Source organism: Suncus etruscus, chromosome 4, assembly GCF_024139225.1.
Source record: "Suncus etruscus isolate mSunEtr1 chromosome 4, mSunEtr1.pri.cur, whole genome shotgun sequence".
Classification (NCBI taxonomy): Eukaryota; Metazoa; Chordata; class Mammalia; order Eulipotyphla; family Soricidae; genus Suncus; species Suncus etruscus.
The window spans coordinates 143,657,468-143,680,930 of NC_064851.1; the positions used below are offsets into that span (position 1 = coordinate 143,657,468).

The 23,463-nt window shown below is 35.6% G+C and overlaps 1 protein-coding gene and 1 non-coding gene across 2 annotated transcripts in view; both read left to right on the forward strand.

Moving 5' to 3' along the window:
- Positions 1–23,463, forward strand: part of UNC5D (unc-5 netrin receptor D) — a 639,701-nt gene that overhangs the window by 256,506 nt on the left and 359,732 nt on the right.
- On the forward strand, positions 9,055–9,159 carry LOC126007589 (U6 spliceosomal RNA). Its single transcript, XR_007495124.1, has one exon. It is a non-coding gene; the product is annotated as a U6 spliceosomal RNA (small nuclear RNA).

The following is a 23,463-nucleotide window of genomic DNA, read 5'->3' on the forward strand; positions in this document are numbered from 1 at the left end:
CCCACCCCCACCCCGAGAGAAAATCTGTTTACCTAGGCAGGGATGCTCCTATTTTGTGCAAGTCTCCTGAAGCACAAATATGCCTGAATGAAGGCCACTGACCCACATCTGTGATTTTGGTGCACAACAGAACTAAGACAGGGGATCTGGTGGGGAAAGTCAAGAAACAACTCCATTGCTGTCCCTGACAGAGGTAGGATAGCCCCAAAGCTTTGAACAAAAGGTACTAAATAATCATAAGGGGTGCACTGAGCTTCCAGGCTCCTGGTTTGGGAACAGTAAGCAATAGTGGTCTGATTACTTCTGCTTGGCAAGTGGAAAGATTCTGTTTAAGGAAACTGATTGGTTCCAGCTTACCCTTGTGTGTGCCTAGTGTCTTTCCAGTATAGACTCAGTCATTACTGTTTAAATAGAGCTTATTAAAAGAAATCTCTGTTCCCAGAATTTTCACCAAGAATAAACAAACTGAAGATCTCATGAAAAGTTGGAAAGTTGTTCTTCCAAAGACTTGCTCAAATTGGCAATAATTATAACCTGAGCAATATTAATCGATCAGTGACAGTAGTAAATGTTGAAGACTACTATCACCTGCTCTGTCTTTTCATGATTTCATGGTTTTCATGGTTCAGCACAGTCAGTGAAGATTATCCAGGAAAACCCATCACTGCAGTGAACAGGGGACTGATTGCCCTTATGGGGAGATAATTTTTCTGTACAGAAATGCCTCCTATGACCTGTCCTTACCTTGCAATAAGTCCAGGAATTAGTTCTGTTCTGTAGTTCAAATGATCATCACGATCCATTCCACAGAGACATTCTATTAATGGTGGTTATTGAACCTGTCAGTAGTTTGCTACTGGGAACTCACTGAGATTGGTAGTTGAACATTGCTACATTTCCCGAGGCCGCCAGCCCCGACCTGTTGGCCATGGGATTCAGTCCCTCTTCAGTACAACACAGACCTGTAATTAATAGCATCTGCAGGGGTCTCAAACTCAATTTACCTTCGGGCCGCAGGAAGCAAAGTCGGGGTGATCCTTGAGTGCAAAGTCAGTAGTAAGCCTTGAACATTGGGGGGTGTGTGTGACCCAAACAACTAAAACAAAACAAAACCAAAAAAGATTCCTCTAGGACAGGGCCACAAAATGTTGTACGGAGGGCCATTTGTGGCCCGGCGAGTTTAAGACCCCTGATTGGAAAACAGATAAGAGAGAAATCCTGGCATGGAAATCCTGTATGCCACAAAGAGAAACCTAGGAGCAGATCTTAAATAACAAGAACCTTCCAAATAGATGGAATCAGGTGTACTAAGAGCAGAGCCCAGTGAGATGTGGAGACACATCCAGGTCAGTGTTGTGATCTAAGAGTTAGTTAATAGAAAAAAACAAACAAACGAACAAACAGGAGAAGTCTCCTATTTAGAGTGAAGGGTCTCATGTCAACTCCATATTTTATTGGTTTTTCTCTTATTTCTTATTGTGTGAACAAGTAGCATTTTTATTATCTAAGTTTAAAAATACCCCAATTTTATCTTCTTTTTTTCACCTCCATTTTCATTTAGGTATAGAAAAAGCATTCTGGAAGATCCATCCATACATGAGTAAATGATCTAAGATGAAGTCACTGCTGATATTATAATTCACATTTCCCTGCTCTTTTGCAGGATGTGGCATAGGACAGGGAGAGTAATGTTTCAGAAATTGAGTCACTTAATCGCCCCAGTTCTTGCTCCCTATGGAAGACACTCTGGTTTCTTGGCATAGGTGAGAAATCATTGTCTTCATTCATATGGGATGTCTTAGTCAGATGAACCTTGAAAATCTCCTGCAGCCATTATAAGCTTCTCACCAGAAATGATAGCGTTGCCAATAAGAATGAGAAGCAGGCTAATAACATTTCAATTTTTAAATTCTTGGCCCCATTTTTCTTTTGGGCTGCCCCGTGATTGAAGTACAAGTGCTTGTTGAACACACATTAATTCTAGAATTTGTGTTGAATCCAATCACACATAGCTGAATTTGCTGGGCTCAGTGCACAAGCCTTTGACATTTGAGGCCAAATGTTCAAATCACAAACCTGAAGGTCATCGCATGTATTAGACAGGGAGGAATTAAGAAGATTCATAGTCTCCATCTAACTCAGTCATTACAAACCTGTCACCATTACTAATGCATTATTTATCAGATTAGATAAAAAAAATGTATTTTTTAACTATTCCCCCAAAACAACAATATTTAGTGCCTGGGAGGGTGGAGTCCATTTGTACTGTTAAGTAGGAAAGTATGCATCTTATTTCAAAAAAGAGACCCTTTCTGTTGCGCTAATGAGCCTTCTGTTTTGATCTCTAACATGTTGTTGCATGTATTTTTAGCTTGGTGTTATGCTATTGGACAGTCCTTCTATAAATGACAAACATTTGCATGAGCAGAGCTCATTAAGTATTTTTAGATCAGCTGTGGCCTTTAGATGAGTGTAACTAAACTGGAAGGGACTGTCTTGTAAGATTCAGCTCCATGTCTTCTCAACTTTGGAAGTGGTGAAAACACATCATGTCAGCCAACTCATCTGATCGAGACAGCCAGACCCTAAATGATAGGGAAATTGGAGTGAAGGAAAAATAAGCTAATTTTCACATATACAAATGTCAGATTCATAGAACGTGGGTTATCACATTTTATATAATCCCAGAAAAGTTAAAAAACTTGTAAAAAGGGCAAAGAGACAGAAAATACTGATTCTGTTGCTGCTTGATTAGCCACAAAAAGGGGGTGATATCTGATTTTCCTTTTTTTTTTTTCCTCTTTTTTGAAAACATTTCTGAGATTGCAATTCCTAGTAGAGGTTATAATCTCCCTGGGGAAAACTAATTGGACAGTTTGAGAGACACCACAGTGGAGTAAGTCTGGTGAATGCCTCATGAAAATGTAGGCTAAGACAAAATCCACATCAGGAAATATTCCAGATGCCTCAACAAGAGATGCAGAGACTAAACTTGTTAACTAGAAATCATAGCAGGACCACAAAACCTCTGAAATACACGTGGCTTCATCAAATTACTCAAAATCCCCTTGGTGGATAAGGTTTAAACCAAGTAAATGTAAGACTACAGTGCAAAACCACAATGCCAATTAATTTTATTCATTGATTTTTTTGAAGGGTATGTTTTATTTATCACTCCTTCATTTCCCCCTTTGTTTAGAGTGGCATGCAGAGGCCTTGAAACGCTTGTGAGCTGCTTAAAGCTTTTGCTTACTTTTATATATGCCTTCCCTTGTCTAGCATCTCTTTTGAGCTATTTTGCTCTTGCTTCTTGCTTCATTCAATGCACATAACCCTTCAGACTAATTTAGATCACCCTGTACTATAGCAGTTTACAAAATTCACTTGTCTTGCCCACTAGCAACAGTGATTCATTCTACTTGTTTTTCAGACTACTTCTATTCAATGATCTGTTTATTTGGAAAATGGAAACAGGAAATGTAATTAGGATGATTTTCATCATTGCTTCACTAATGGATCTTTATTTTTATTATTATTCGCCTTTTGCATTTAGATAAATAAAGCACATTAGATTCCTTGCTGGGGATTGTTCTATGCAGAACTGAGTATGAGATGAGTGAGAAAGCGATTCTTAAGTTGAAATTACAATATTGTTGACATGGTGAGATAAGCTCCCATGGCAGTTAGTAGGAAGTAGTAAAGACATTCTAATCTGTTTGTCTTTAGAGTCATTCAAGTCTTTTAGTCTTAGAGTGGTGTTGAGGGAGTTACTTATGGAATGGATATAAAGGGTATTTGTTGACGCATTCCATATGTCATTGTTTTCTGTAGCTGTGGCCTTTTAACTCTAGTGTCCCTATCTCTGATTTTGTATCTCATGCATCTACATTACTTAAGTCCACTTTTGAGCCATGTGTTTATTTAACAAAAGAAAAAGGAGATTGCACAAGGAAATGTTTCATGAGCAGAAGGAAAGCAGAGCTGTCTACTCTGGTAGAGAATCTCATCTGGAGGAGGTTGAGGAATCCAATATACAGTAACATTAATAGATTAAAACACATAACAATAGAAATCTCATTCTATTACATTGCAGCCATCCAGCCCTTAGAATTTTGTTCACACATACTTATTGGCATTGCAGGAGCCAACAAAACAGCAAGTTGTTGCAAGCACATCTTGTAGAGATGCAATCTCTGCGATAATAATAATACTGCTTTAGTAGTCCTCAGAGAACCCAGTGAGCCAATGCTAAAAAATCAGCTTCCATAAAAAAGAACAGATAGCCGTATTTAGGAAGTAATTTTCTTAAGGTTATATCATGAAATTAGACCCAATTGTCCTCTGTTAAAGGCTGTAGAGTGTGAATAACTAACAACTAACAGTGAATAACAAACAAACTGTCCAGAATACTGGACAAGTAATTCAGGTCCTTGAAAGGATATGAAAGGGGTTTCAAGTTTTTTGAATCAGATATTTATAATAGGTTAGAAGTCAGGCACCCTGGCTTGCTGAATAGCTGTCTCACTTTTTGGTATATTTAAATGTAACTTCAGTGCTCAGAAATATTATCTAAAGAATAATTTATTTTGAATATGATTTAACTTTAAAAAGTTACAAATTTATAAAGCCAGTTAAAGAACTTAAGCCTTTAAATTCAATTTACAAATCTATTTTTATCTAAATCTAGCAACTTTAGTAATCACTTTTAAAGTGTTTTTTACAGCCTTCTTAATTAAATCACTTAAATATTTTACACCACACTTACAAATGTTATATATTCATTTTAAGTAGTTAAGTTTTCTTACTTTTTGTGAGATTAAGACAACACTTGTAAATATAAATTCAAGCTATAAATGTGGTAGATTTTAATTTTGAATGCTGTAATATTATATAAAAATTGATAAAAAATCTTCTTATAGTGGGCAACTTAAATTTTGCTTTAAAAGTTATTCAATTCTTTTTGTAATCCTGGTGCCTTAACTTTAAAAATTGTTGCTCAGTTCTTCAATATTTAAATATTCAATTATAAACTCTATAATGAGTGTCTACTTAGTATTTTCAAATCCATCTAGACAAAGGTTGTGCTTAAATTTAATAAAAATAAATAATATTATAGAATTGATTTACTGTACTTTATTCAAAATTATCTTGAGATTAAATGAGATTAAATTAGAAAAAGAAAAAGTTTACCAGAGCAGAGATGAGTTACACACCTGAAACAATAAGATGAGTGAAATTGTTTTTGCCCAAAAATTTGTATAATAAAGTGAAAACCAGGGCCAGAGCGGTGGCACAGCAGTAGGGTATTTGCCTTGCACACAGCTGACCCCGGACAGAACAAGATTCAATCACCTTGGCATTCCATATGGTCCCCAAGCCAAGAGTGATTTCTGAGCACATAGCCAGGAGTAAACTCTTGAGTGTCACCAGGTGTGGCCCAAAATCCAAAATAAAATAATATAAAATTAAATAAAATAAAATAAAGTGAAAACCATAAAGTTTAGAGAGATTTGAGGGACTTGAATGATAATACAGCAAGTAGCAGTTTATCTTGTAGGCAGCTGACTCAGGTTCAATCCTCAGCACCACATGAAATCTCATAAACCTCATCATATGTGATCCCTGAGTGCAGAGTCATGAGTAAGCCATGAGTACCATGGGGGTGTGGCCCAATAACCAAGGACAAAAACAGTGGAATTTGATTTAAGAGTTTCAACCTCAGATATAAGTAATACCATCACACTTTACTTAGTGTTATTCATATGTTTATTTTAACAAGACAATAACCATCTGTATACCTAAACTAACACAGGCAGATTTTATTTTGCTGATACTTGTTTGGGGCAAAAGGAGTGTTTATCCATATCTGGAAGTACTCAGGAGCTACCCAAGTGTTATTTCTCAATGTCAGGAGCACTCAGTGCAGTGTCAGGCATGGAACCTAGGAATACTTTATGTAATACATATACTTCATATTTCTGATTCTAATGGTACTTTCTTAAGAGAGTTATGACAGGAAAATAGTACTGTGTGTTTTAGCCTTGCATGCAGCCCACCTGGGTGAGTTCCATCTCATACGGTCCCTGTGCACCATCAGGAACAAAGGGGTGCAGATCTCCCTGAGTATTGCTGTATGTAACAAAAAATAAAAAAAAAGAAACTGAACAAAAAATAAAGGAGAGAGAGATCAATGACATACATTCTTTTATCTATTTATAAGCAGCTTTTGAACTAACTTGGCAATGTTCAAGGGTCACTCCTGCAGTGCTAAAAGGACCCTGCAGTGCCTGGAATAAAATTGGGTTAGAACAAATAAAAACAGAATGTCTTCTTTATTTTACCATCACATCCCTTTATAATAAACCATTATACTGGATAGAAATTAGATACATATTCTTGACAGATATTATTCGTTGATTACAGTTTTATAGACAGATATTAAAAGCAGGTCGTTTGATTTGCGTCTGTCACAACACTGCCTGAATATATTCCAGAAAAATGAATTGTTGTTTCTTTACTATGCCGCTGTCCTTCATCTTCTTTGTTTGTTATGGGTTTCCACATGGGTTATTTAAAAATTATCTCTGAGGTCAGAGAGATAGTACAGCATATAAGGCATGTTTGACTTGCATTTAGACGACTCATGTTCTGTTCCTTGAACCCCCTTAGGAGTGATCTCTGAATATACAATCAGATGTAAACCCTATTTAATGTGTAGATATATTTTATATACCTAAAAATGTATAAAAAGTTCTCAGGGATCTTGTAACAGTTTTAAGAAGTTCTACAGTTTCTGCTATAGATGAGATACATAATTATGGAATCTGTGGAGATAAAATTTTTTATTATATTCTCATCCCTAAAATATAGTACCTGAATTTATGTCTGCTCAAAAATGGTTTCTTTTTTATCTAAAAGTATAAAATAGTTAATGCTTGAAATATGGAAATTCCCCAATAAAAGTTGGTTATGTTTATGTTTGATGACAACCTGCCACAATTATTTTCAGATATCAACACTGATTTATTAAAAAATAATTGACTGATGATTCCTATGCCAGTAGTTTTTACTGGTATTTATTTATGTCACCTGGGGAAAAAGCTTGGTAAAGCCAATATTCTAGCCAATATTCAAGTTGTTTATACTTTTTTTTATACTTGTTATACTTTTCGGGTTTTGTAGTACATTGCTATTCTGCTTATTTGCTTATTTTTTCTCTTCAGTTTTTCCTTTTTCACTTTAGTCTATCTTATTGTCTTACTTGACTCTCTTATCCCTTTTCCCTCTGCTTTTGTCCTTTGTTCATCCTTTAAGGAGAGAGTCTTTAAAGGTCAATCATTGACTGTTTATTTTGAATTTCTCTTTGCTCTCTTTGAGTAAACTTTTATATCCCTATCTCTACACCTCCACCTGTGTTAAAATACTCATTTTCCTTAAGTATTAATAGTTTTGTCAGATATGGAATTTGAATGATGTCAGAATTCTTTATTCTCTTTCTCTAGACTCTATAATCTTTCCTACCATTTTTCCCATTGCTATTGCATCTAATTCACAATCACTGTATCATCTCAGACATTTATCAGTGACCACCTTGGATCTCTGAACATCTGGTTGGTCTTCCTACTCTCTGGTAGATCCTTCCATCAGTCTATATTCAAGACAGCAGCAGGGTTCTATTCTTCAAACAAGATCAAATTATATTTCTCCATATTTAGATGACTTTGAAACATCTCATTACTTGCCAACTTCGTTTTCTTATGTCCTTCCCAAATTAGTGCCTTACTTTCTTTTGCGAAACCTAATTTATTTTACCATTTTCTTTTTTTATTTTTCCCATTATGATGAGAGAATGAAGGTCTTCCATCCCCTATGTACTCCTAATTCCTGGAATCTGTGACTGTGTTGGTATTGGATTGGTAGCTAATCTTGATGCTTGGCAGAAGTTGGAGGCCAGGTTTTTTGGTTCCGTCTTCTCTTAACCACTGTGGAGCACCTGGGAACCTGGGTTAAGGAATGGAAGAAGTCAGAGGAGAACTAACTACTGGGGTTGTGGGAGGGGGTAGGGTGGGATCTAACACACTTTATTAGAGCCACAAACAAATTCTCTCTTCTCAGCATGCTCTGTTTCAATACTCTCCTAGTAGCAAGCCCTTCTGGCGGTGGTGGCCTTGAGGTCTCATTGCTGCGATTCTGAGCTACAACTCCGTTGTTCTGCTCTCTCTGCTCTGAGCATGCTCTCTCAGGGCTTCGGCATCAGCAATTGCCTCTGGCCTCTTCATGGTCTCTGGGCAATTCTCTGTAGCCAACTGAGCTCTTAGACAATTTTATCTCCATACTGTCTTTTATTTCTCTGGAACTCTCCCCAGGTTTTTTTAACTTACTTATAAGGAAAGGGAACAAAGCTCACACTGTGTGAGCCTGGGTATGAAGACTAGGATTCAAGGTCTCATCTTCTTGTGGAAGTTCCATTCTCAAGGTCCCACTCTTTTGCCTAAATTAAGAACTCATTCTCATTGTGGGCTTCCACACATGCTATTGGTTATGTATCTTTCAGGCCAAAGGGATAAAGGACTAAAATTGCTAGTGTACAAGAAAATGTTGAATGCAACCTGCAGATGGAGTTGAGGATGCTAATTCAGTTAGTTTATAAGAGGGAGCACATCCTGGATTACTCAAGTAGGCAAAATGGAATGAGACAGAATTAGAGGGTGTATTTCTTGAAAAAAAAATATCCTAGATTGTGGAGAAAGGAGCTTTCTTTAAATCTTCATTTCTGGTTTTAAAGTAGGAGGAAGTCATGAACCAAGATAAGTGAGCAGCCACTAGAAACTGGAAAGGAACAAAAACACTTTCACCCTTCTAGACTAAATAAAACAATTTCAAGATACATATCTATGACGAATTTATCCTGGGTCAACAAAATGCCATTACTAAAAATGATGCTTAATAAGTAAATAATTGCTATATTAATAAGTTTAAGTTTTATTGTATTTTGTCATGGTCATAAAGACAAATTTAAAAGAAGAGAATATTTTTTCTAAAATATACCATATTGTGCTCTCTTTGGCAGCACATATACTAAAATTGGAATGAAACAGAGAAGATTAGCATGGCCCCTACAGAAAATATAAATAAATAAATAAAATATCCCATGTCAGTGTCTAGTGCACCCAAAGCATTTTACAGGGAGCTCATTAATATATGCCTCCATTAATTCAAATTATTTGAATATGTGTTAGTCTCCTCTATTATTAGTTGCACATATTTATATTTTATCCCTATCTCTTAGCTGAATATTTTTTCATGAATTTACTTTATATTCTTCTAGAAAATTATTAAAAATTGAATTCAAAAAGTATTTATTGAGATCAGTGACATGTCCAATGCTGTATTTGCAACATCCTTCATCAGTGGTACCCAAAAGACATTCTGGTTAAAAAGACAAGGTTTAGTGATTTTTGTATTGCCCATCAGTTATTCAAGAAAGACAAGGAATTCAGAACTATTTCCTTTATTCTTATACTTCAAGAAAGAACATGGCTTTTCCATATCCCTATGTGTAGTATATTTTGAGATTTCTTCTTCTCTTACAGAGTCAAACTGATGTATTCCAGGCACAAATATAATAATGGGGTCAAAGAATGTGATTTTGAGTTCGAAACCTCATAGTAATCATTGAGGTCTTCAGGGAAAATTGCATTATAGTTTCTTTCAAGTGTCTATCTTCGGTTGAATGGGCATAGCATGCAGATTCATACTATCTACCTTTCTGGTTTCCTCATGGAATGAGTTAATTCTATTGGACTCCTGGAATGGTAGGGAAATTAAGGCATAGAAAATAAATTGAGCAAGTATTAAAAAAATGAGTAATTATACCATGCTACCTCAAAAATGCATGCACTTCATATAATTTTTTTAGGTAAAGGTGTTTCCAGAAAAAAAGTTTTGTTGATGTATAGTTTTCATAACTTGAGCTCTGAAAATATTATTTTATTTTATTTATTAAATGCTCATTATCTATGGATGGATACTAGCCTACTTTTATGCACTACTTAATTCATTTTAACTTGTAAGACAATGTGATTAAGCTGGTATTAATATCTCACTTTAAAAACATGAAGTAAATGAGTCTCACAGAGCTTAAATAAATTTGCCTATACTTAAGTTGAATCTAGTTGGCACCAAATTTTAGCCTACTATATGTTCTTTTAATGAGAAATTTCTACCTGTGCTAGTCTGATAATGAATGCTGTCCATAAAACTTGCTTTCTCTTTGATCAGAAGAAGCTAATAGCTTCTGTCACATCACTAAAAATTTTTTAACTTGCTAAGAAAGGTGAAATAATAGAGTAATTTATATTATCAGCTACCGCCCTCTGCAACTCCCACTTGCCACACGACATGAATATTTTCTTTATTTTCTCCCTGCAGAGACTTCTCTAGGCACTTTCCTCCTATTTCTAATTCCAATTAACAAGAGTCCTCCCATTTCCCAAACACTCCTACACTCTCCATTTTATTCCAAACCACCTGTTAATGCAGCACCCTGAAGAGAAGAATCCTAATTAAAGAATTATCAGCACCATCCCATGAAAACTGTACCTCCTTTGCTGGGATGTGTTCAGTGCTATCATGTGCTGCTATTCAAAAATAAGAGTAAAAAAATGACTTCTGCTACTTTACAGGATGAAATGTCCTTAAGCAATTTGCTGCCACTAGTTAGGTGACAAACCATTTTATTATTGCAAATCCACATTTTGACATACTTTGAAAGAATGGTTACTGTTGGCCTTTAGAAAGCAATCCCTCAAGGACACAAGCCATAGACTACCCCAGGAGAAATCCAGCTGCTCAAAAGAAAACTCAGTGTTTAATACTCAACTTTGACAACTCATTTCAAGTTTCCCAGACCAAAACTGATAGAAATAAAAATTTTACCACCATGCTATTTTACCCATCATGAAGAATGGTCTTTATTTCCTGAATAGTAAAGGGAAACAAAGGGTAATTTTGATTAGTAACTAGAGTGGGTGATTTTTAGTTTTCTGTTTGTCAAGGCCCTCTCCAGGCTCCTTTAATCTGAAACCTTATTTCATTTGTTCTCAATCATTATTCATGGATATAATTTTGAAAGTCCCAATACCACAAACACATTTCTACATGAGGTTTGTTTTATCTATAGATTTGGGTGTTTGGCAAAGTGGGGTTTAATTTAGCAGTATGAATAGGGTTATCCATAGATCTATGTTCAGGATCATCCCCTGGCAGTGCCAGAGATTAAACTGGGATCAGTTACATGCAAGGCAATTGCTTTAACTTTCATATGTATCTTATCCCCTGCAATTCAACTGGAATATTTTCTTTCTCCTTCAATTTTAATATTTAGAGATAGTTACTGAGCCATGCCTTATTATTTTTCTTTTTCTTATTAAAAACACATGAAATAATGCTTGGTCCTGGATTATCCTGAACATGTACACAACATAACTAAAGGGATGCCTCTACAGATTTCATGAATTTCACCTAAATTTAAATTTTCCCTATGCCTTTATACCCTAAAATGAGCAATCAAACTGTCAATTCCACCCACTCTGAAGATAGCTAACCCTATGTATCCATATAATTCCCATACTTCTCTACCCAGAATAGTTCCATAAAGAATTTGTAAATAAGAAGGGAACAGGTAGCTTTAGCTCAGTTCTCAGTACTTGACTTTAGATATTAGAAGCTTGGGGGCTGGAGAGATAGCACAGTGGTAGGGCATTTACCTTGCGCATGGGCAGCACAGGAGGGACCCTGGTTTGATTCCCGGCAGCTCATATGGTCCCTGAAACTTCCAGGAGTGATTTCTGAGCACAGAGCCAGGAGTAACCCCTGAGCACTGCCGGGTGTGAGCCACCTCCCCCCCAAAAAATTCCTAGATATTAGAAGCTAGTGACCCTTTTTTTTCTCCTCTTCCTCCTCCTCCCCCATTCATTATTTCTTTTATATATATATATTATTTAAACACCTTGATTACATACATGATTGTGTTTGGGTTTCAGTCATGTAAAGAACACCACCCATCAACAGTGCAACATTCCCATCACCAATGTCCCAAAACACCCTCCTCCCCACCCGATCCCGGCCTGTACTCTAGACAGGTTTTCCATTTCCCTCTTACGTTCTCATTATTAGGACAGTTCAAAATGTAGTTATTTCTCTAACTAAACTCATCACTATTTGTGGTGAACTTCCTGAGGTAAGCTGGAACTTCCAGCTCTTTTCTCTTTTGTGTCTGAAAATTATTATTGCAAGAATGTCTTTCATTTTTCTTAAAACCCATAGATGAGTGACACCATTCTGCGTTTTTCTCTCTCTGACTTATTTCACTCAGCATAATAGATTCCGAGTACATCCATGTATATGAAAATTTCATGACTTCATCTCTCCTGACAGCTACATAATATTCCATTGTGTATATGTACCACAGTTTCTTTAGCCATTTGTCTGTTGAAGGGCATCTTGGTTGTTTCCAGAGTCTTGCTATGGTAAATAGTGCTGCAATGAATATAAGTGTAAGGAAGAGGTTTTTGTATTGTATTTTTGTGTTCCTAGGGTATATTCCTAGGAGTGGTATAGCTGGATCGTATGGGAGCTCGATTTCTAGTTTTTGGAGGAATCTCCATATCGATTTCCATAAAGGTTGAACTAGACGGCATTCCCACCAGCAGTGGATAAGAGTTCCTTTCTCTTCACGTCCCCGCCAACACTGTTTATTCTCATTCTTTGTGATGTGTGCCATTCACTGTGGTGTGAGGTGGTATCTTATCGTTGTTTTGATTTGCATCTCCTGATGATTAGTGATATGGAGCATATTTTCATGAGTCTTTTGGCAATTTGTATTTCTTCTTTGTCAAAGTGTCTGTTCATTTCTTCTCTCCATTTTTTGATGGGATTAGATGTTTTTTTCTTGTAAAGTTCTGTCAGTGCCTTGTATATTTTGGAGATTAGCCCCTTATCTGATGGGTATTGGGTGAATAGTTTCTCCCACTCAGTGGGTGGCTCTTGTATACTGGGCACTATTTCCTTTGAGGTGCAAAAGCTTCTAAGCTTAATATATTCCCATACTCCATTGAGGATAATATTTGCCACTGGCTTGTGGTAGATGGCCTTAACTATATTGAGAAAGGTTCCTTCCATTCCCATCTTGCTGAGAGTCTTGATCAAGAATGGGTGTTGGACCTTATCAAATGCTTTCTCTGCATCTATTGATATGATCACGTGGTTTTTATTTTTCTTGTTGTTGATGTTGTGTATTATGTTGATAGATTTATGGATGTTAAACCATCCTGGCATTCCTGGGATGAAACATACTTGATCATAATGGATGATCTTCTTAATGAGGCATTGTATCCTATTTGCCAGGATTTTGTTGAGGATCTTTGCATCTGCATTCATCAGCAATATTGGTCTGTAATTTTCTTTTTTTGTAGCATCTCTGTCTGGTTTAGATATCAAGGTGATGTTGGCTTCATAAAAGCTATTTGGAAGTGTTTCCGTTTGTTAAATTTCATGAAAGAGTCTTGCCAGTATTGGTAGTAGTTCCTCTTGGAAAGTTTGAAAGAATTAATTAGTGAATCCTGGGCTTTTGTTTTTGGGCAGACATTTGATTACCGTTTTAATTTCATCAATGGTTATGGGGTTGTTTAGATATGCTACATCCTATTCCTTCAACCGTGGAAGATTATAAAAGTCCAAGAATTTATCAATTTATTCCAGGTTCTCATTTTTCGTGGCGTAGAATTTCTCAAAGTAGTTTCTGATTACCCTTTGAAACTCTGTCATATCAGTAGTGATCTCTCCTTTTTCATTCCTGATATGAGTTATCAAGTTTCTCTCTCTCTATTTCTTTGTTAGGTTTGCCAGTGGTCTATCAATCTTGCTTATTTTTTCAAAGAACCAACTTCTGCTTTTGTTGATCTTTCGGATTGTTTTTTGGGTTTCCATTTCGTTGATTTCTGCTCTCAGCTTCGTTATTTCTTTCTGTCTCCCTATTTTTGGGTTCTTTCGTTGAGCACTTTCTAGTTCTATTAGCTGTGTCATTAAGCTATTCAGGTAAGCTCCTTCTTCCTTCCTGATGTGCGCTTGCAAAGCTATAAATTTTCCTCTCAGTACTGATTTTGCTGTGTCCCATAAGTTCTGATAGTTTGTATCTTTATTGTCATTTGTTTCCAGGAACCTTTGATTTACTCCTTGATTTCATCTCGGACCCACTGGTTTTTGAGTATGAGGCTGTTTAACTTCCAGGTGTTAAAGTTTTTCTTCTGAGCCCCTTTGGAATTAACAAATAATTTCAAAGCCTTGTGGTCAGCGAAGATAGTCTGCAAAATTTCTATCTGCTTGATATTATGGAGGTATGTTTTCTGTGCCAGCATGTAGTCTATCCTGGAGAATGTCCCATGTACATTGGAGAAGAATGTCTATCCAGGTTTCTGGGGATGGAATGTCCTATATATATCCACTAGGCCTCTTTCTTCCATTTCTCTCCTCAGGTCTAGTATATTCTTGTTGGGTTTCAGTCTGGTTGACCTATCCAGTGTTGACAAAGCCTTGTTGAGGTCCCCCACAATTATTCTGTTTTTATTGATATTATTTTTCAGATTTGTCAACAGTTGTATTAAATATTTTGCTGGCCCCTCATTTGGTGCATATATGTTTAGGAGAGTTATTTCTTCCTGCTCTATATACCCCTTGATTAATATAAAATGTCCATCTTTGTTCCTTACAACCTTCCTGAGTATAAAGTTTGCATTATCTGATTTTAGTATGGCCACTCCAGCTTTTTTATGGGTGTTGTTTGCTTGGATAATTTTTCTCCAGCCTTTTATTTTGAGTCTGTTTGTTCTGACTATTCAAGTGCATTTCTTTTAGGCAGCAGAAGGTAGGATTGAGTTTTTTGATCCATTTAGCCACTCTTTGTCTCTTAACTGGTGCATTTAGTCCATTGACGTTGAGAGAAAGAATTGTCCTGGGATTAATTGCCATCTTTATATCGAAATTTGGTGTGTCTTTTGGTTAGTCTTGTCTTAAATTAGGTCTTTCAGTTTTTCTCTGAAGACTGCTTTTGAGTCTGTAAAGTTTCTGAGCTGTTTGTCTGTGAAACCATGTATTCTTCTGTCAAACCGGAAAGTGAGTTTTGCTGGGTACAGTATTCTAGGTGAAGCATTCATTTCATTCAGTCTTGTCACAATATCCCACCACTGCTTTCTGGCATTGAGTGTTTCTGGTGACAGGTCTGCTGTAAATCTCAAGGATGCTTGCTTGAATGTAATTTCTCCTTTTGATCTTGCTGTTTTCAGAATTCTGTCTCTATCTGTGGGAATCGTCATTGTGACTAGGATGTGTCTTGGGGTAGTTTTTCTGGGGTCTCTTTTGGTTGGTACTCTTCGAGCATGCAGGATTTGATCACATATATTCTTTAGCTCTGGAAGTTTCTCTTTAATGATGTTCTTGACTGTTGATTCTTCCTGGAAATTTTCTTCCTGGGTCTCTGGGACTCCAATGATTCTTAAGTTGTTTCTGTTGAGCTTATCATAGACCTCTATTTTCATCTGTTCCCATTCTTTGACTAATTTTTCCATTGTCTGTTTATTTGCTTTAAGTTTTTTTTTTCCAATCTCTCCTGCTGTATGGAATTGTTATTTATCTCATCTTCCACAGCACCAAGTCTATTCTCAGCTTCTGATACCCTTTTCCCAGAGCTTATCCATTTTGTCATTCACTTCGTTTACTGACTTTTTCAGTCCTGTTAGTTGACATGTTATTTCAGTTTGGAGTTTTGTGATTTCTGTCTTCATATTTTCTTGGTTCTTATTAGTGTTCTTTTCAACTCGATCCATGGTTTCTTTGAGTTTGTTGAGCATCTTCCATATTGCTAGTCTAAAGTCCTTATCTGAGAGGTTGATTAGTTGGTTGGTCATTATCTGGTCATCAGAATTGTCATCTTCATTCTCTATGTCTGATGCTGGCCTGCGTTGTTTCCCCATTGTCACACTGTATTGTGGGTTTTTCTACGTGCTGTGGTGGTATTCATTGGCTAAATGATGCAGGCAGAACACTCCTCTGGCTCCGCCCTGTTTGGATGGGTCGACTTGCCTCCAAGGGAAGGGAGTCCTCCGTGGATGACGCTGCACACAGGATCAAACCTTAGGCCCGAGCTTGCAGCAGAGAAGACAGTCCGGAGAGAAATGCTGAGGTTCAGTGATCTAGCACAGTTCTTAGTGTGATTTTTTCTTCTTATTGCGATGGTGTTCTTTTCTTAGAAAGAGCACATGGCCGCATAGGGAAGTGGAGTGGTCGTGCTCTGCTGGAGCCTCTTTTCCGCCCACTCCCAAGAGTTTCACGCAACAGGATAGTAGACACACACACCGACCCTTTTTTTTTTTGTAAATTTAAACCCTGGAATTACAAAATTGTTCATGATTGAGTTTACCTTACAAAATTCACCATCCCTCACCTTTTGATAGCTCCTTTATTATCCATTTTTTAGTAGAAGACTGACACTTGTTTTAGAGGTAATTTTTCTTTTGAAGTCATTTTTTAAAAAAACAAATAATGTTAAGAAAAATTGATGAAGATATTTATGTTTTTGAACATATTAATTTAAATTAAGATGTCAGAAAAAGTTTCAGAAGAAACCTGAGTATCTCTATATACTAATCTCTTTATAGTGAGATAGGATTCTCATATATCACCCCAACACAGAATCTTAGGAATTATCCTACTTTAATTTCATCACAATACAAAGTAAAGTCAAATTGTAGCAAATATGACAATGTGCTATTTTCTCTGACTTAAAAGAAACACAGAAAATGTACAATTCTCAATTATATGCAGCCTATCATTCGACTAAATGTCAATTGAGAACACTTGATTGTTCTATTTACAGAAGTCTATAAAACAAAGATGTTTCTCCTAATATATATGTATAGCTCTTTAATGACACAAACTATAATAATAAATACAGAATTAAATATCTTTGACCCTTATTTTTGAAAGGGGTCAAAGATCTCATGGGATAATGCAAATTACTTTTTCCAGAAGAAATATCTCCATCTTGTGGACATTTAGTGCTCTTATGTTTAGTACCAATTCCAAAATGTTGCATTTTTACAACTTGCTTTATTTATTTATTTGTTTATTTATTTATTTTTGGGTCTTTGGGTCACATCTGGCAGAACTCAGGGGTTATTCCTGGCTCTATGCTCAGAGGTTGCTCCTGGCAATTTCGAGGAATCATATGGGATTCCGGGATTCTAACCACTGTCCCTCTGCATGCAAGGCAAATGACCTGCCTCAATTCTATCTCTCCGGCTCCACAACTTGCTTTTTAATGAAAATGAAACCCATGTATAAAATTAGGAAAATATAAATTGGTAGATCCATTATAGAAAACAATATGAAGAGAATTGAAAACCTTAAAATATAAATTCTGCATGACACATTGTCCCATTTTTTGGTTTCTACTCAAATAAATACATTTACACATTTTAAGATATGTGTATGTTTTGTAACATTATTTCCAATAATTCAGAACTGAAAACACAGGTGTCTAGTGGTATAAGTGGATATAGATGTGGTGTCCAGTCATACTTAATATTAAATATACTTGAATAATACTTAGATCCTAAAACAAAAATGTCCTGACATTTACAACAACATGAATAGAGGGTATTATGCTTAATGACATAAGTCATATGGAGAGAGAAAAACATCATCTTTTTTTACATAATATATAGACAAACCAACACCAAATTAGCAAGTTAAAGAATGGAACAAGGGGTAGATTAAATGTATAAAAAGGCATTTATATTCTGAAGTATAAAATTTAACATGGGGGCTGAAAGGATAGCACAGCGGTAGGGTATTTGCCTTGTATGCAGCAGGCCTGGGCAGACTCGGGTTCGATCTCCAGTATCCCATATGGTTCCCAATCCTGCCAGGAGTCATTTCTGAGGGCAGAGCCAAGAGTAACCCCTGAGTGTCATGGATATGGCCTATTTAAAAAAAATTAACTTATATTCTTGAATTTAATTAGTTAATACAGATCTTTATTTATATGCTACACCTGAAATATAATTTTATAATATGATTTTCCTTAATAAGTAAGGTGTGGGAAAAGCTATGGTTTGCATGTAAAGGTTTGCATTAGATATTGAGTGAGCACTACAATAACAAATGATATATAAAACTACCATCTTGGGGTCGGAGAGATAGCACAGTGGTAGGTCGTTTGCCTTACACTCAGCTGATTCAGGACTGATGGTGATGGTTTGATTCCCGGTATCCCATAAGGTCCCTCATGCCTGCCAGGAACACAGAGCCAGGAGTAACCCCTAAGCGCTGCCAGGTGTGACCCAAAACTAACCAAACAAACAAAATAAACCTATCGTCTTGATGCTCACAGTTGCAAGTTGGAAAACATATCCAAACACATACATCTAGAGGCTACTAATAAAGGAGCAAATACTGACATATACCTAACCTAAGGTTTTATTTAAAATGGACAGGATATAGATATAAAGAGACTATCTTGCAATACATTTCAAAATCTTGAAATACATATTAATAGTCACATTAAAGTTAAGTTAGTGTGAAAGGAAGATTATTCCAAATACTACATCTGCTTGAGTAGACTCATGAAGGTGGTATATTAATGAAGGTGGTATTGTTGCTGTAATGAATATTTACTAGCTGCATAGTTTAAGACACAAATTAATCATGTTGCAGATAAGTGTTCTGATATGTATATCTTGGGTTTCAGCAAGACTGTATTAAATGCTTTCCAAGATTGGAAGGGTGGACAGCATGTTTTGGGAGTGTTCTTTACACAAAGCATATTTAAAAACTTTGGGTGTGAACTCAGTGGACACCACTGTGCCCCATTTTCTCTTATTATTATTCAAGCAACCAATAACTAGGAATACCATTTGTAGGAGTTACCTTAAGTAAAAAGTAAGTAAATATATCTTTGTTGATGTATTTTATGCTATAAAGATTTGATGAAAGATTTCACAAGGAATAGAGAAATGTTGAGTTAAACAGGGCTCCTTCCTTTTATTCCTATTTGTGTAACTAGAAAGCACTGTGAGAACCTCAGCAAATTTTAGCTTAAAAACTATTCATTAAAGCTGTTAGAGCTAAAATGAATTACAACCCCTGAAAATCAGCATCAAGAAACACTTCAAGAAAAATTAAGTTTTCTCTTACCTATTCAACTTTCTGGTGAAATTTAAGACAATTAATATAAAAGAAATAGTAATAAAAAATTCAGTTTTTGCTCTGGCATTTCTGTCTAACTTCAATTTTCTCTTGTTAGTGTGAATTTTCTGCTTTTCTCTTTCATGATTAAGCATTAATGGCTTGGATCTTGCAATGTTATCAGGATTCAAGAAATGACCACATTTTATGTTCTTAATGAATTAAACAAACATATTCTCATAGATGAACCCTTTGCCTTATGACTATTATAGAAGGTTGTATTTAGTGTGTGTTTAAAGATCCATTGAGATATTAAAAGAGGATGTTGCCATTACAAGGAGATAAATTGATGCCTTATTATGGGTTACTGCCAACCATTTAATGGTGATATTAATTAAATAAAAACAGACAAAAATTTTGTTTTATACATTGTTATCCAATATTGGACCAAGAGAAAATTTTAATTTTTGATCTTATATTTTAATAGTTTAGATAATAAGAGTAAAGTGAAAAGCAAAAATAAGACAGACCTCAATTACCAAGTATTTAAATGTTTTTCACTTATGCAGAATATGTCATAAGAAAGCAAAAAGGGGTTTGAGATTTGTATTGTTAGCTAGGAAGAGCTATTCAAAACAATACTATTAACTATTCACTTTGGTCAGGAAAGCTTAATCATGAAGCAGAATATATCTATAGTGTCAGGTCTATATTATAGTAATAGTGTCCACGCAAGGGTAGAAGCAGAAATAGGAGAAGGTGGATTTTTTGAGCATGGATCAAGAGAACAATTTATAAATTAGGAAGCAAGTGATTCCTGGATAAATATATGAGCTGATAAAGAGGAATAATAAAGTAATAAAGTGGAAGGAATGCAAACATTTTAGAAAATTAATTTAATGTATGTTTTCTGTTTTTAACTTCTAATCTAAAATGCCTAAAACACAGTCTTACATAAATTATAACATAATTGGGAGGAAGAAATGTGACCAATATTAGAAAGGTAAAAATAATCAGACTTATGTCTTTATCATAATAAAGCTCTTGATAATTATGTAGAGGCAGTGCTATTTACTAAGAAAGTCTCAACCCTAAATCTTCTCACAGACAAAAAAAGAAAAGTTGTAACTTGTTAATTAAAGTGATTGCAGAAGTATTAGTTACTGATATGATAATAAAACCCAAGCTTTCTTTCATCCATAATCTTTCCATATTTGCTTACTCATCTTGATAAGAATTATAAATCAAGAGTGAGAAAGAATGATAGTAAAAACAAATACATTTGGTAAAAAGGTATGATTTCAAGGAAGTGTGGCAGAAGCCAACTTTTCCAGGAAGGAGCTAAGCAAAAGAGAATGTGAAAATCACATTCCAATTGTCAGTTGTAGAATTTACTGTTTCTCTAAATGTTATTTCCCTGACAATAAATGACAGATTTTCAGAGAAATAGGATGGGCTATGACCTCTATTGCAAGAAGGCATCAGAGTTTGCAGTGTGGAGGACTTTGAGTGTGAAATATCTATCCAAAAGGGTAGGTAGGATGTAGTAGTATTAACAAGTAGTACAATATATTATAAAAAAGAGAATTCTCATTTATTCTGGAAAGTAAGCTATATGAAGACAGATTATTGTGACCTTATTGCTGTCAAAATTTAAAATAGTTAAATAAAAATGTAAATATGTTATGATATAATCTATAATAATTATTAGGTGGAGGGATGGATGAATGGATGGTTGATTGGATGCCTAATCATTCCAATATTTTTTTCCAGTCACTGCACATATTTACCCAGAACTAAAATATATGTCTTGAAGTTTTTTTCCTTTTGTTGAAGAATTACCTTCACAAGTTCAGTAGCCCTATAGCCATAAAAAACATTATGAAAGGCAAAACATTGCTGATCAAAGACAATGAATGGCAGAAGTTTGGAGCCTCCAAATAATTACAAATTTTATTTTACTTTAGAGCAATCTTGCATAGGTGCTTAGATGTGATAACTTAATTGTGGCATATTTGGCCATTTTTGCATATGTATATGTCTATAGACTACTAAAGGGTATTCTCATATGGCTGCAAATGCAGTAAGTTCCTCAGAGCTATTAACAACTGTGATTGTTTCCTTTTCTGCTCCATTAACTGCTTATGGATTATCAGAGCTCAGTATTAACTTTGTCCATGCTCTTTCCTTGTATATGTAAAGAAAAAAAAAAGGGCTTTCTTTTGCTTGTTTGTTTATATTGTATAGCAAACTTTTACTTGATTTTTTTAAGATTTTCAGTTTTTTAGGATACCATATATACTATATATTACATATGACATATAGTATATATTTATGTAAATTATGGTTCCTACAAAAAGAAAAACCAAAACTGTGATGTAAACCATTAAAGTGTTGTAAGATTTTTTTTGATAGAAATAAATGTGAATATTAGCATCTTGAATTTTTTGACTTGACTCGTCCTTAGGGTGAAGCCAGGCACTAGCTCTGGTCTTTGAACAGAAAGTCATTTGATACTTCGGAGTGGAAGTAGTTAAAGGCATCTCACTTTCTTTGCCTCAGCAACATCAAAGGTCACCTGTTGAATATGGCCTCACAAGATTGCAGGAGGATGGGTTCCATAATACCAAATTGGGGGTGGGGTTCCCATTGACCTGATTTTGGTTTTATGTAAGCAAGGAATTCATAGCTCATTATGTTGAACCTTGAAGATTCAATGGCTTTTTTCTCTAGCTAAGATAAATTATCTGCACTAATAAAGTTATACATAAGTCATTAGTCTGCTGAACCATTTTACAGTAAGAAGGCCCTTTAGTGGAGAGAATATGAAATTTCCTTGGGTGGGTAGAACTGATAATAGAAGACTCACCAGAAGATGAGGGCATTCATTATAATAATCCCTGAATTTGAGAAAATGGAATTGTAAAGAGAAAACTAGTAGAGTTCAATGTTCTTAAAGGGGACTTGGAGGCTTCATTTGGACTTTTAACATTAAATATGGTAAGAACAGGAAAGATGAAAAAGACTATGCCAGGAATAACTGGCAGAATATTTTGTTGAGTTTTGTTTTAATTCTATATTTTCTAAACATGAAAAAAATGAGATATTTTCTATATCCCCACATACCTCAAACTTATCTAGTACACCCTGCTTTATATTCCATTTTTTGGGTGATTCCCAGAAACCCAGACATAACAGTGGGGCCATGTTCAACCCTGACTCCTCTAACAGGTCTGTGGGAGGAAAGAGGGAGGAAGTCAAACATTGTACTTTCTTCCAAAATTATTAATTCCTCAATCCACCTGATTCTTGCCTTTTCCTTTTAAAAAGGGGTGGGAAAAATTAATTGGTTCCTACTACCTTGTTCTTTGTTTTTAAGAATTAGAAACAAAGCTGTAGAGAGAGCTCAACTGACCACAGCACATGCTTTGTATGCAGGAGATAGTGATACCAAACATCCTAAGCATAGCCAGGAACAACCACAAATCACTGCGAGGCATGGTCCAAATCCCCCACAGACTTCTACACCAAAAAAAAAAAATTAGAATACATATACCTGACACTTGACTTATAATACATAATGTCCCATTACCATTTATAATCTCAGCATATGTGTTTTGCACCCCATAAATAAGAGCTATTTCAAAAAATATAAACAGCTCTTGGCATGTTCTAGCACTTCTAATTATCTAAAGAGCCTTTCAGGTTGTTAGCCTGAAACACCCATTGTAGTTATTAGACTGCAGTTAGTGTGAAGGTAGCATGTATATCATCAGACAGTTTCTTGTGCACACACACTGACTGCATTTTATATTTATATTTCTATATACTATTGGGATCAGAGAGATAGTACAGTGTAAAACACATTCCTTTCATGTGGCCAACCCACATTTGGTCCTCAATACTGCATATGGTTCACTGAGCACAGCCAAGGTGAATTCTAGCACAGCCAGGTGTGTATCCACCAAACCAAAAATGATGGGAGAGAGGGAGGAGAAGGGAGGAGAAGGAAGGAGAAGGAAGGAGAAGGGAGGAGAAGGGAGGAGAAGGAAGGAGAAGGAAGGAGAAGGAGGAGGGGAAGGAGAAGGAAGGAAAAGAAGGAAGGAGAAGGAAAAGGAAGGAAGGAGAGAAAGAAAAAAAGTGAAGAAAAAAGAAAAATAATGAAAGAAAGAAAAAGAGAATAAAAGAAAAAAGAAAGAAAAAGAAAGAAAGAAAGAAAGA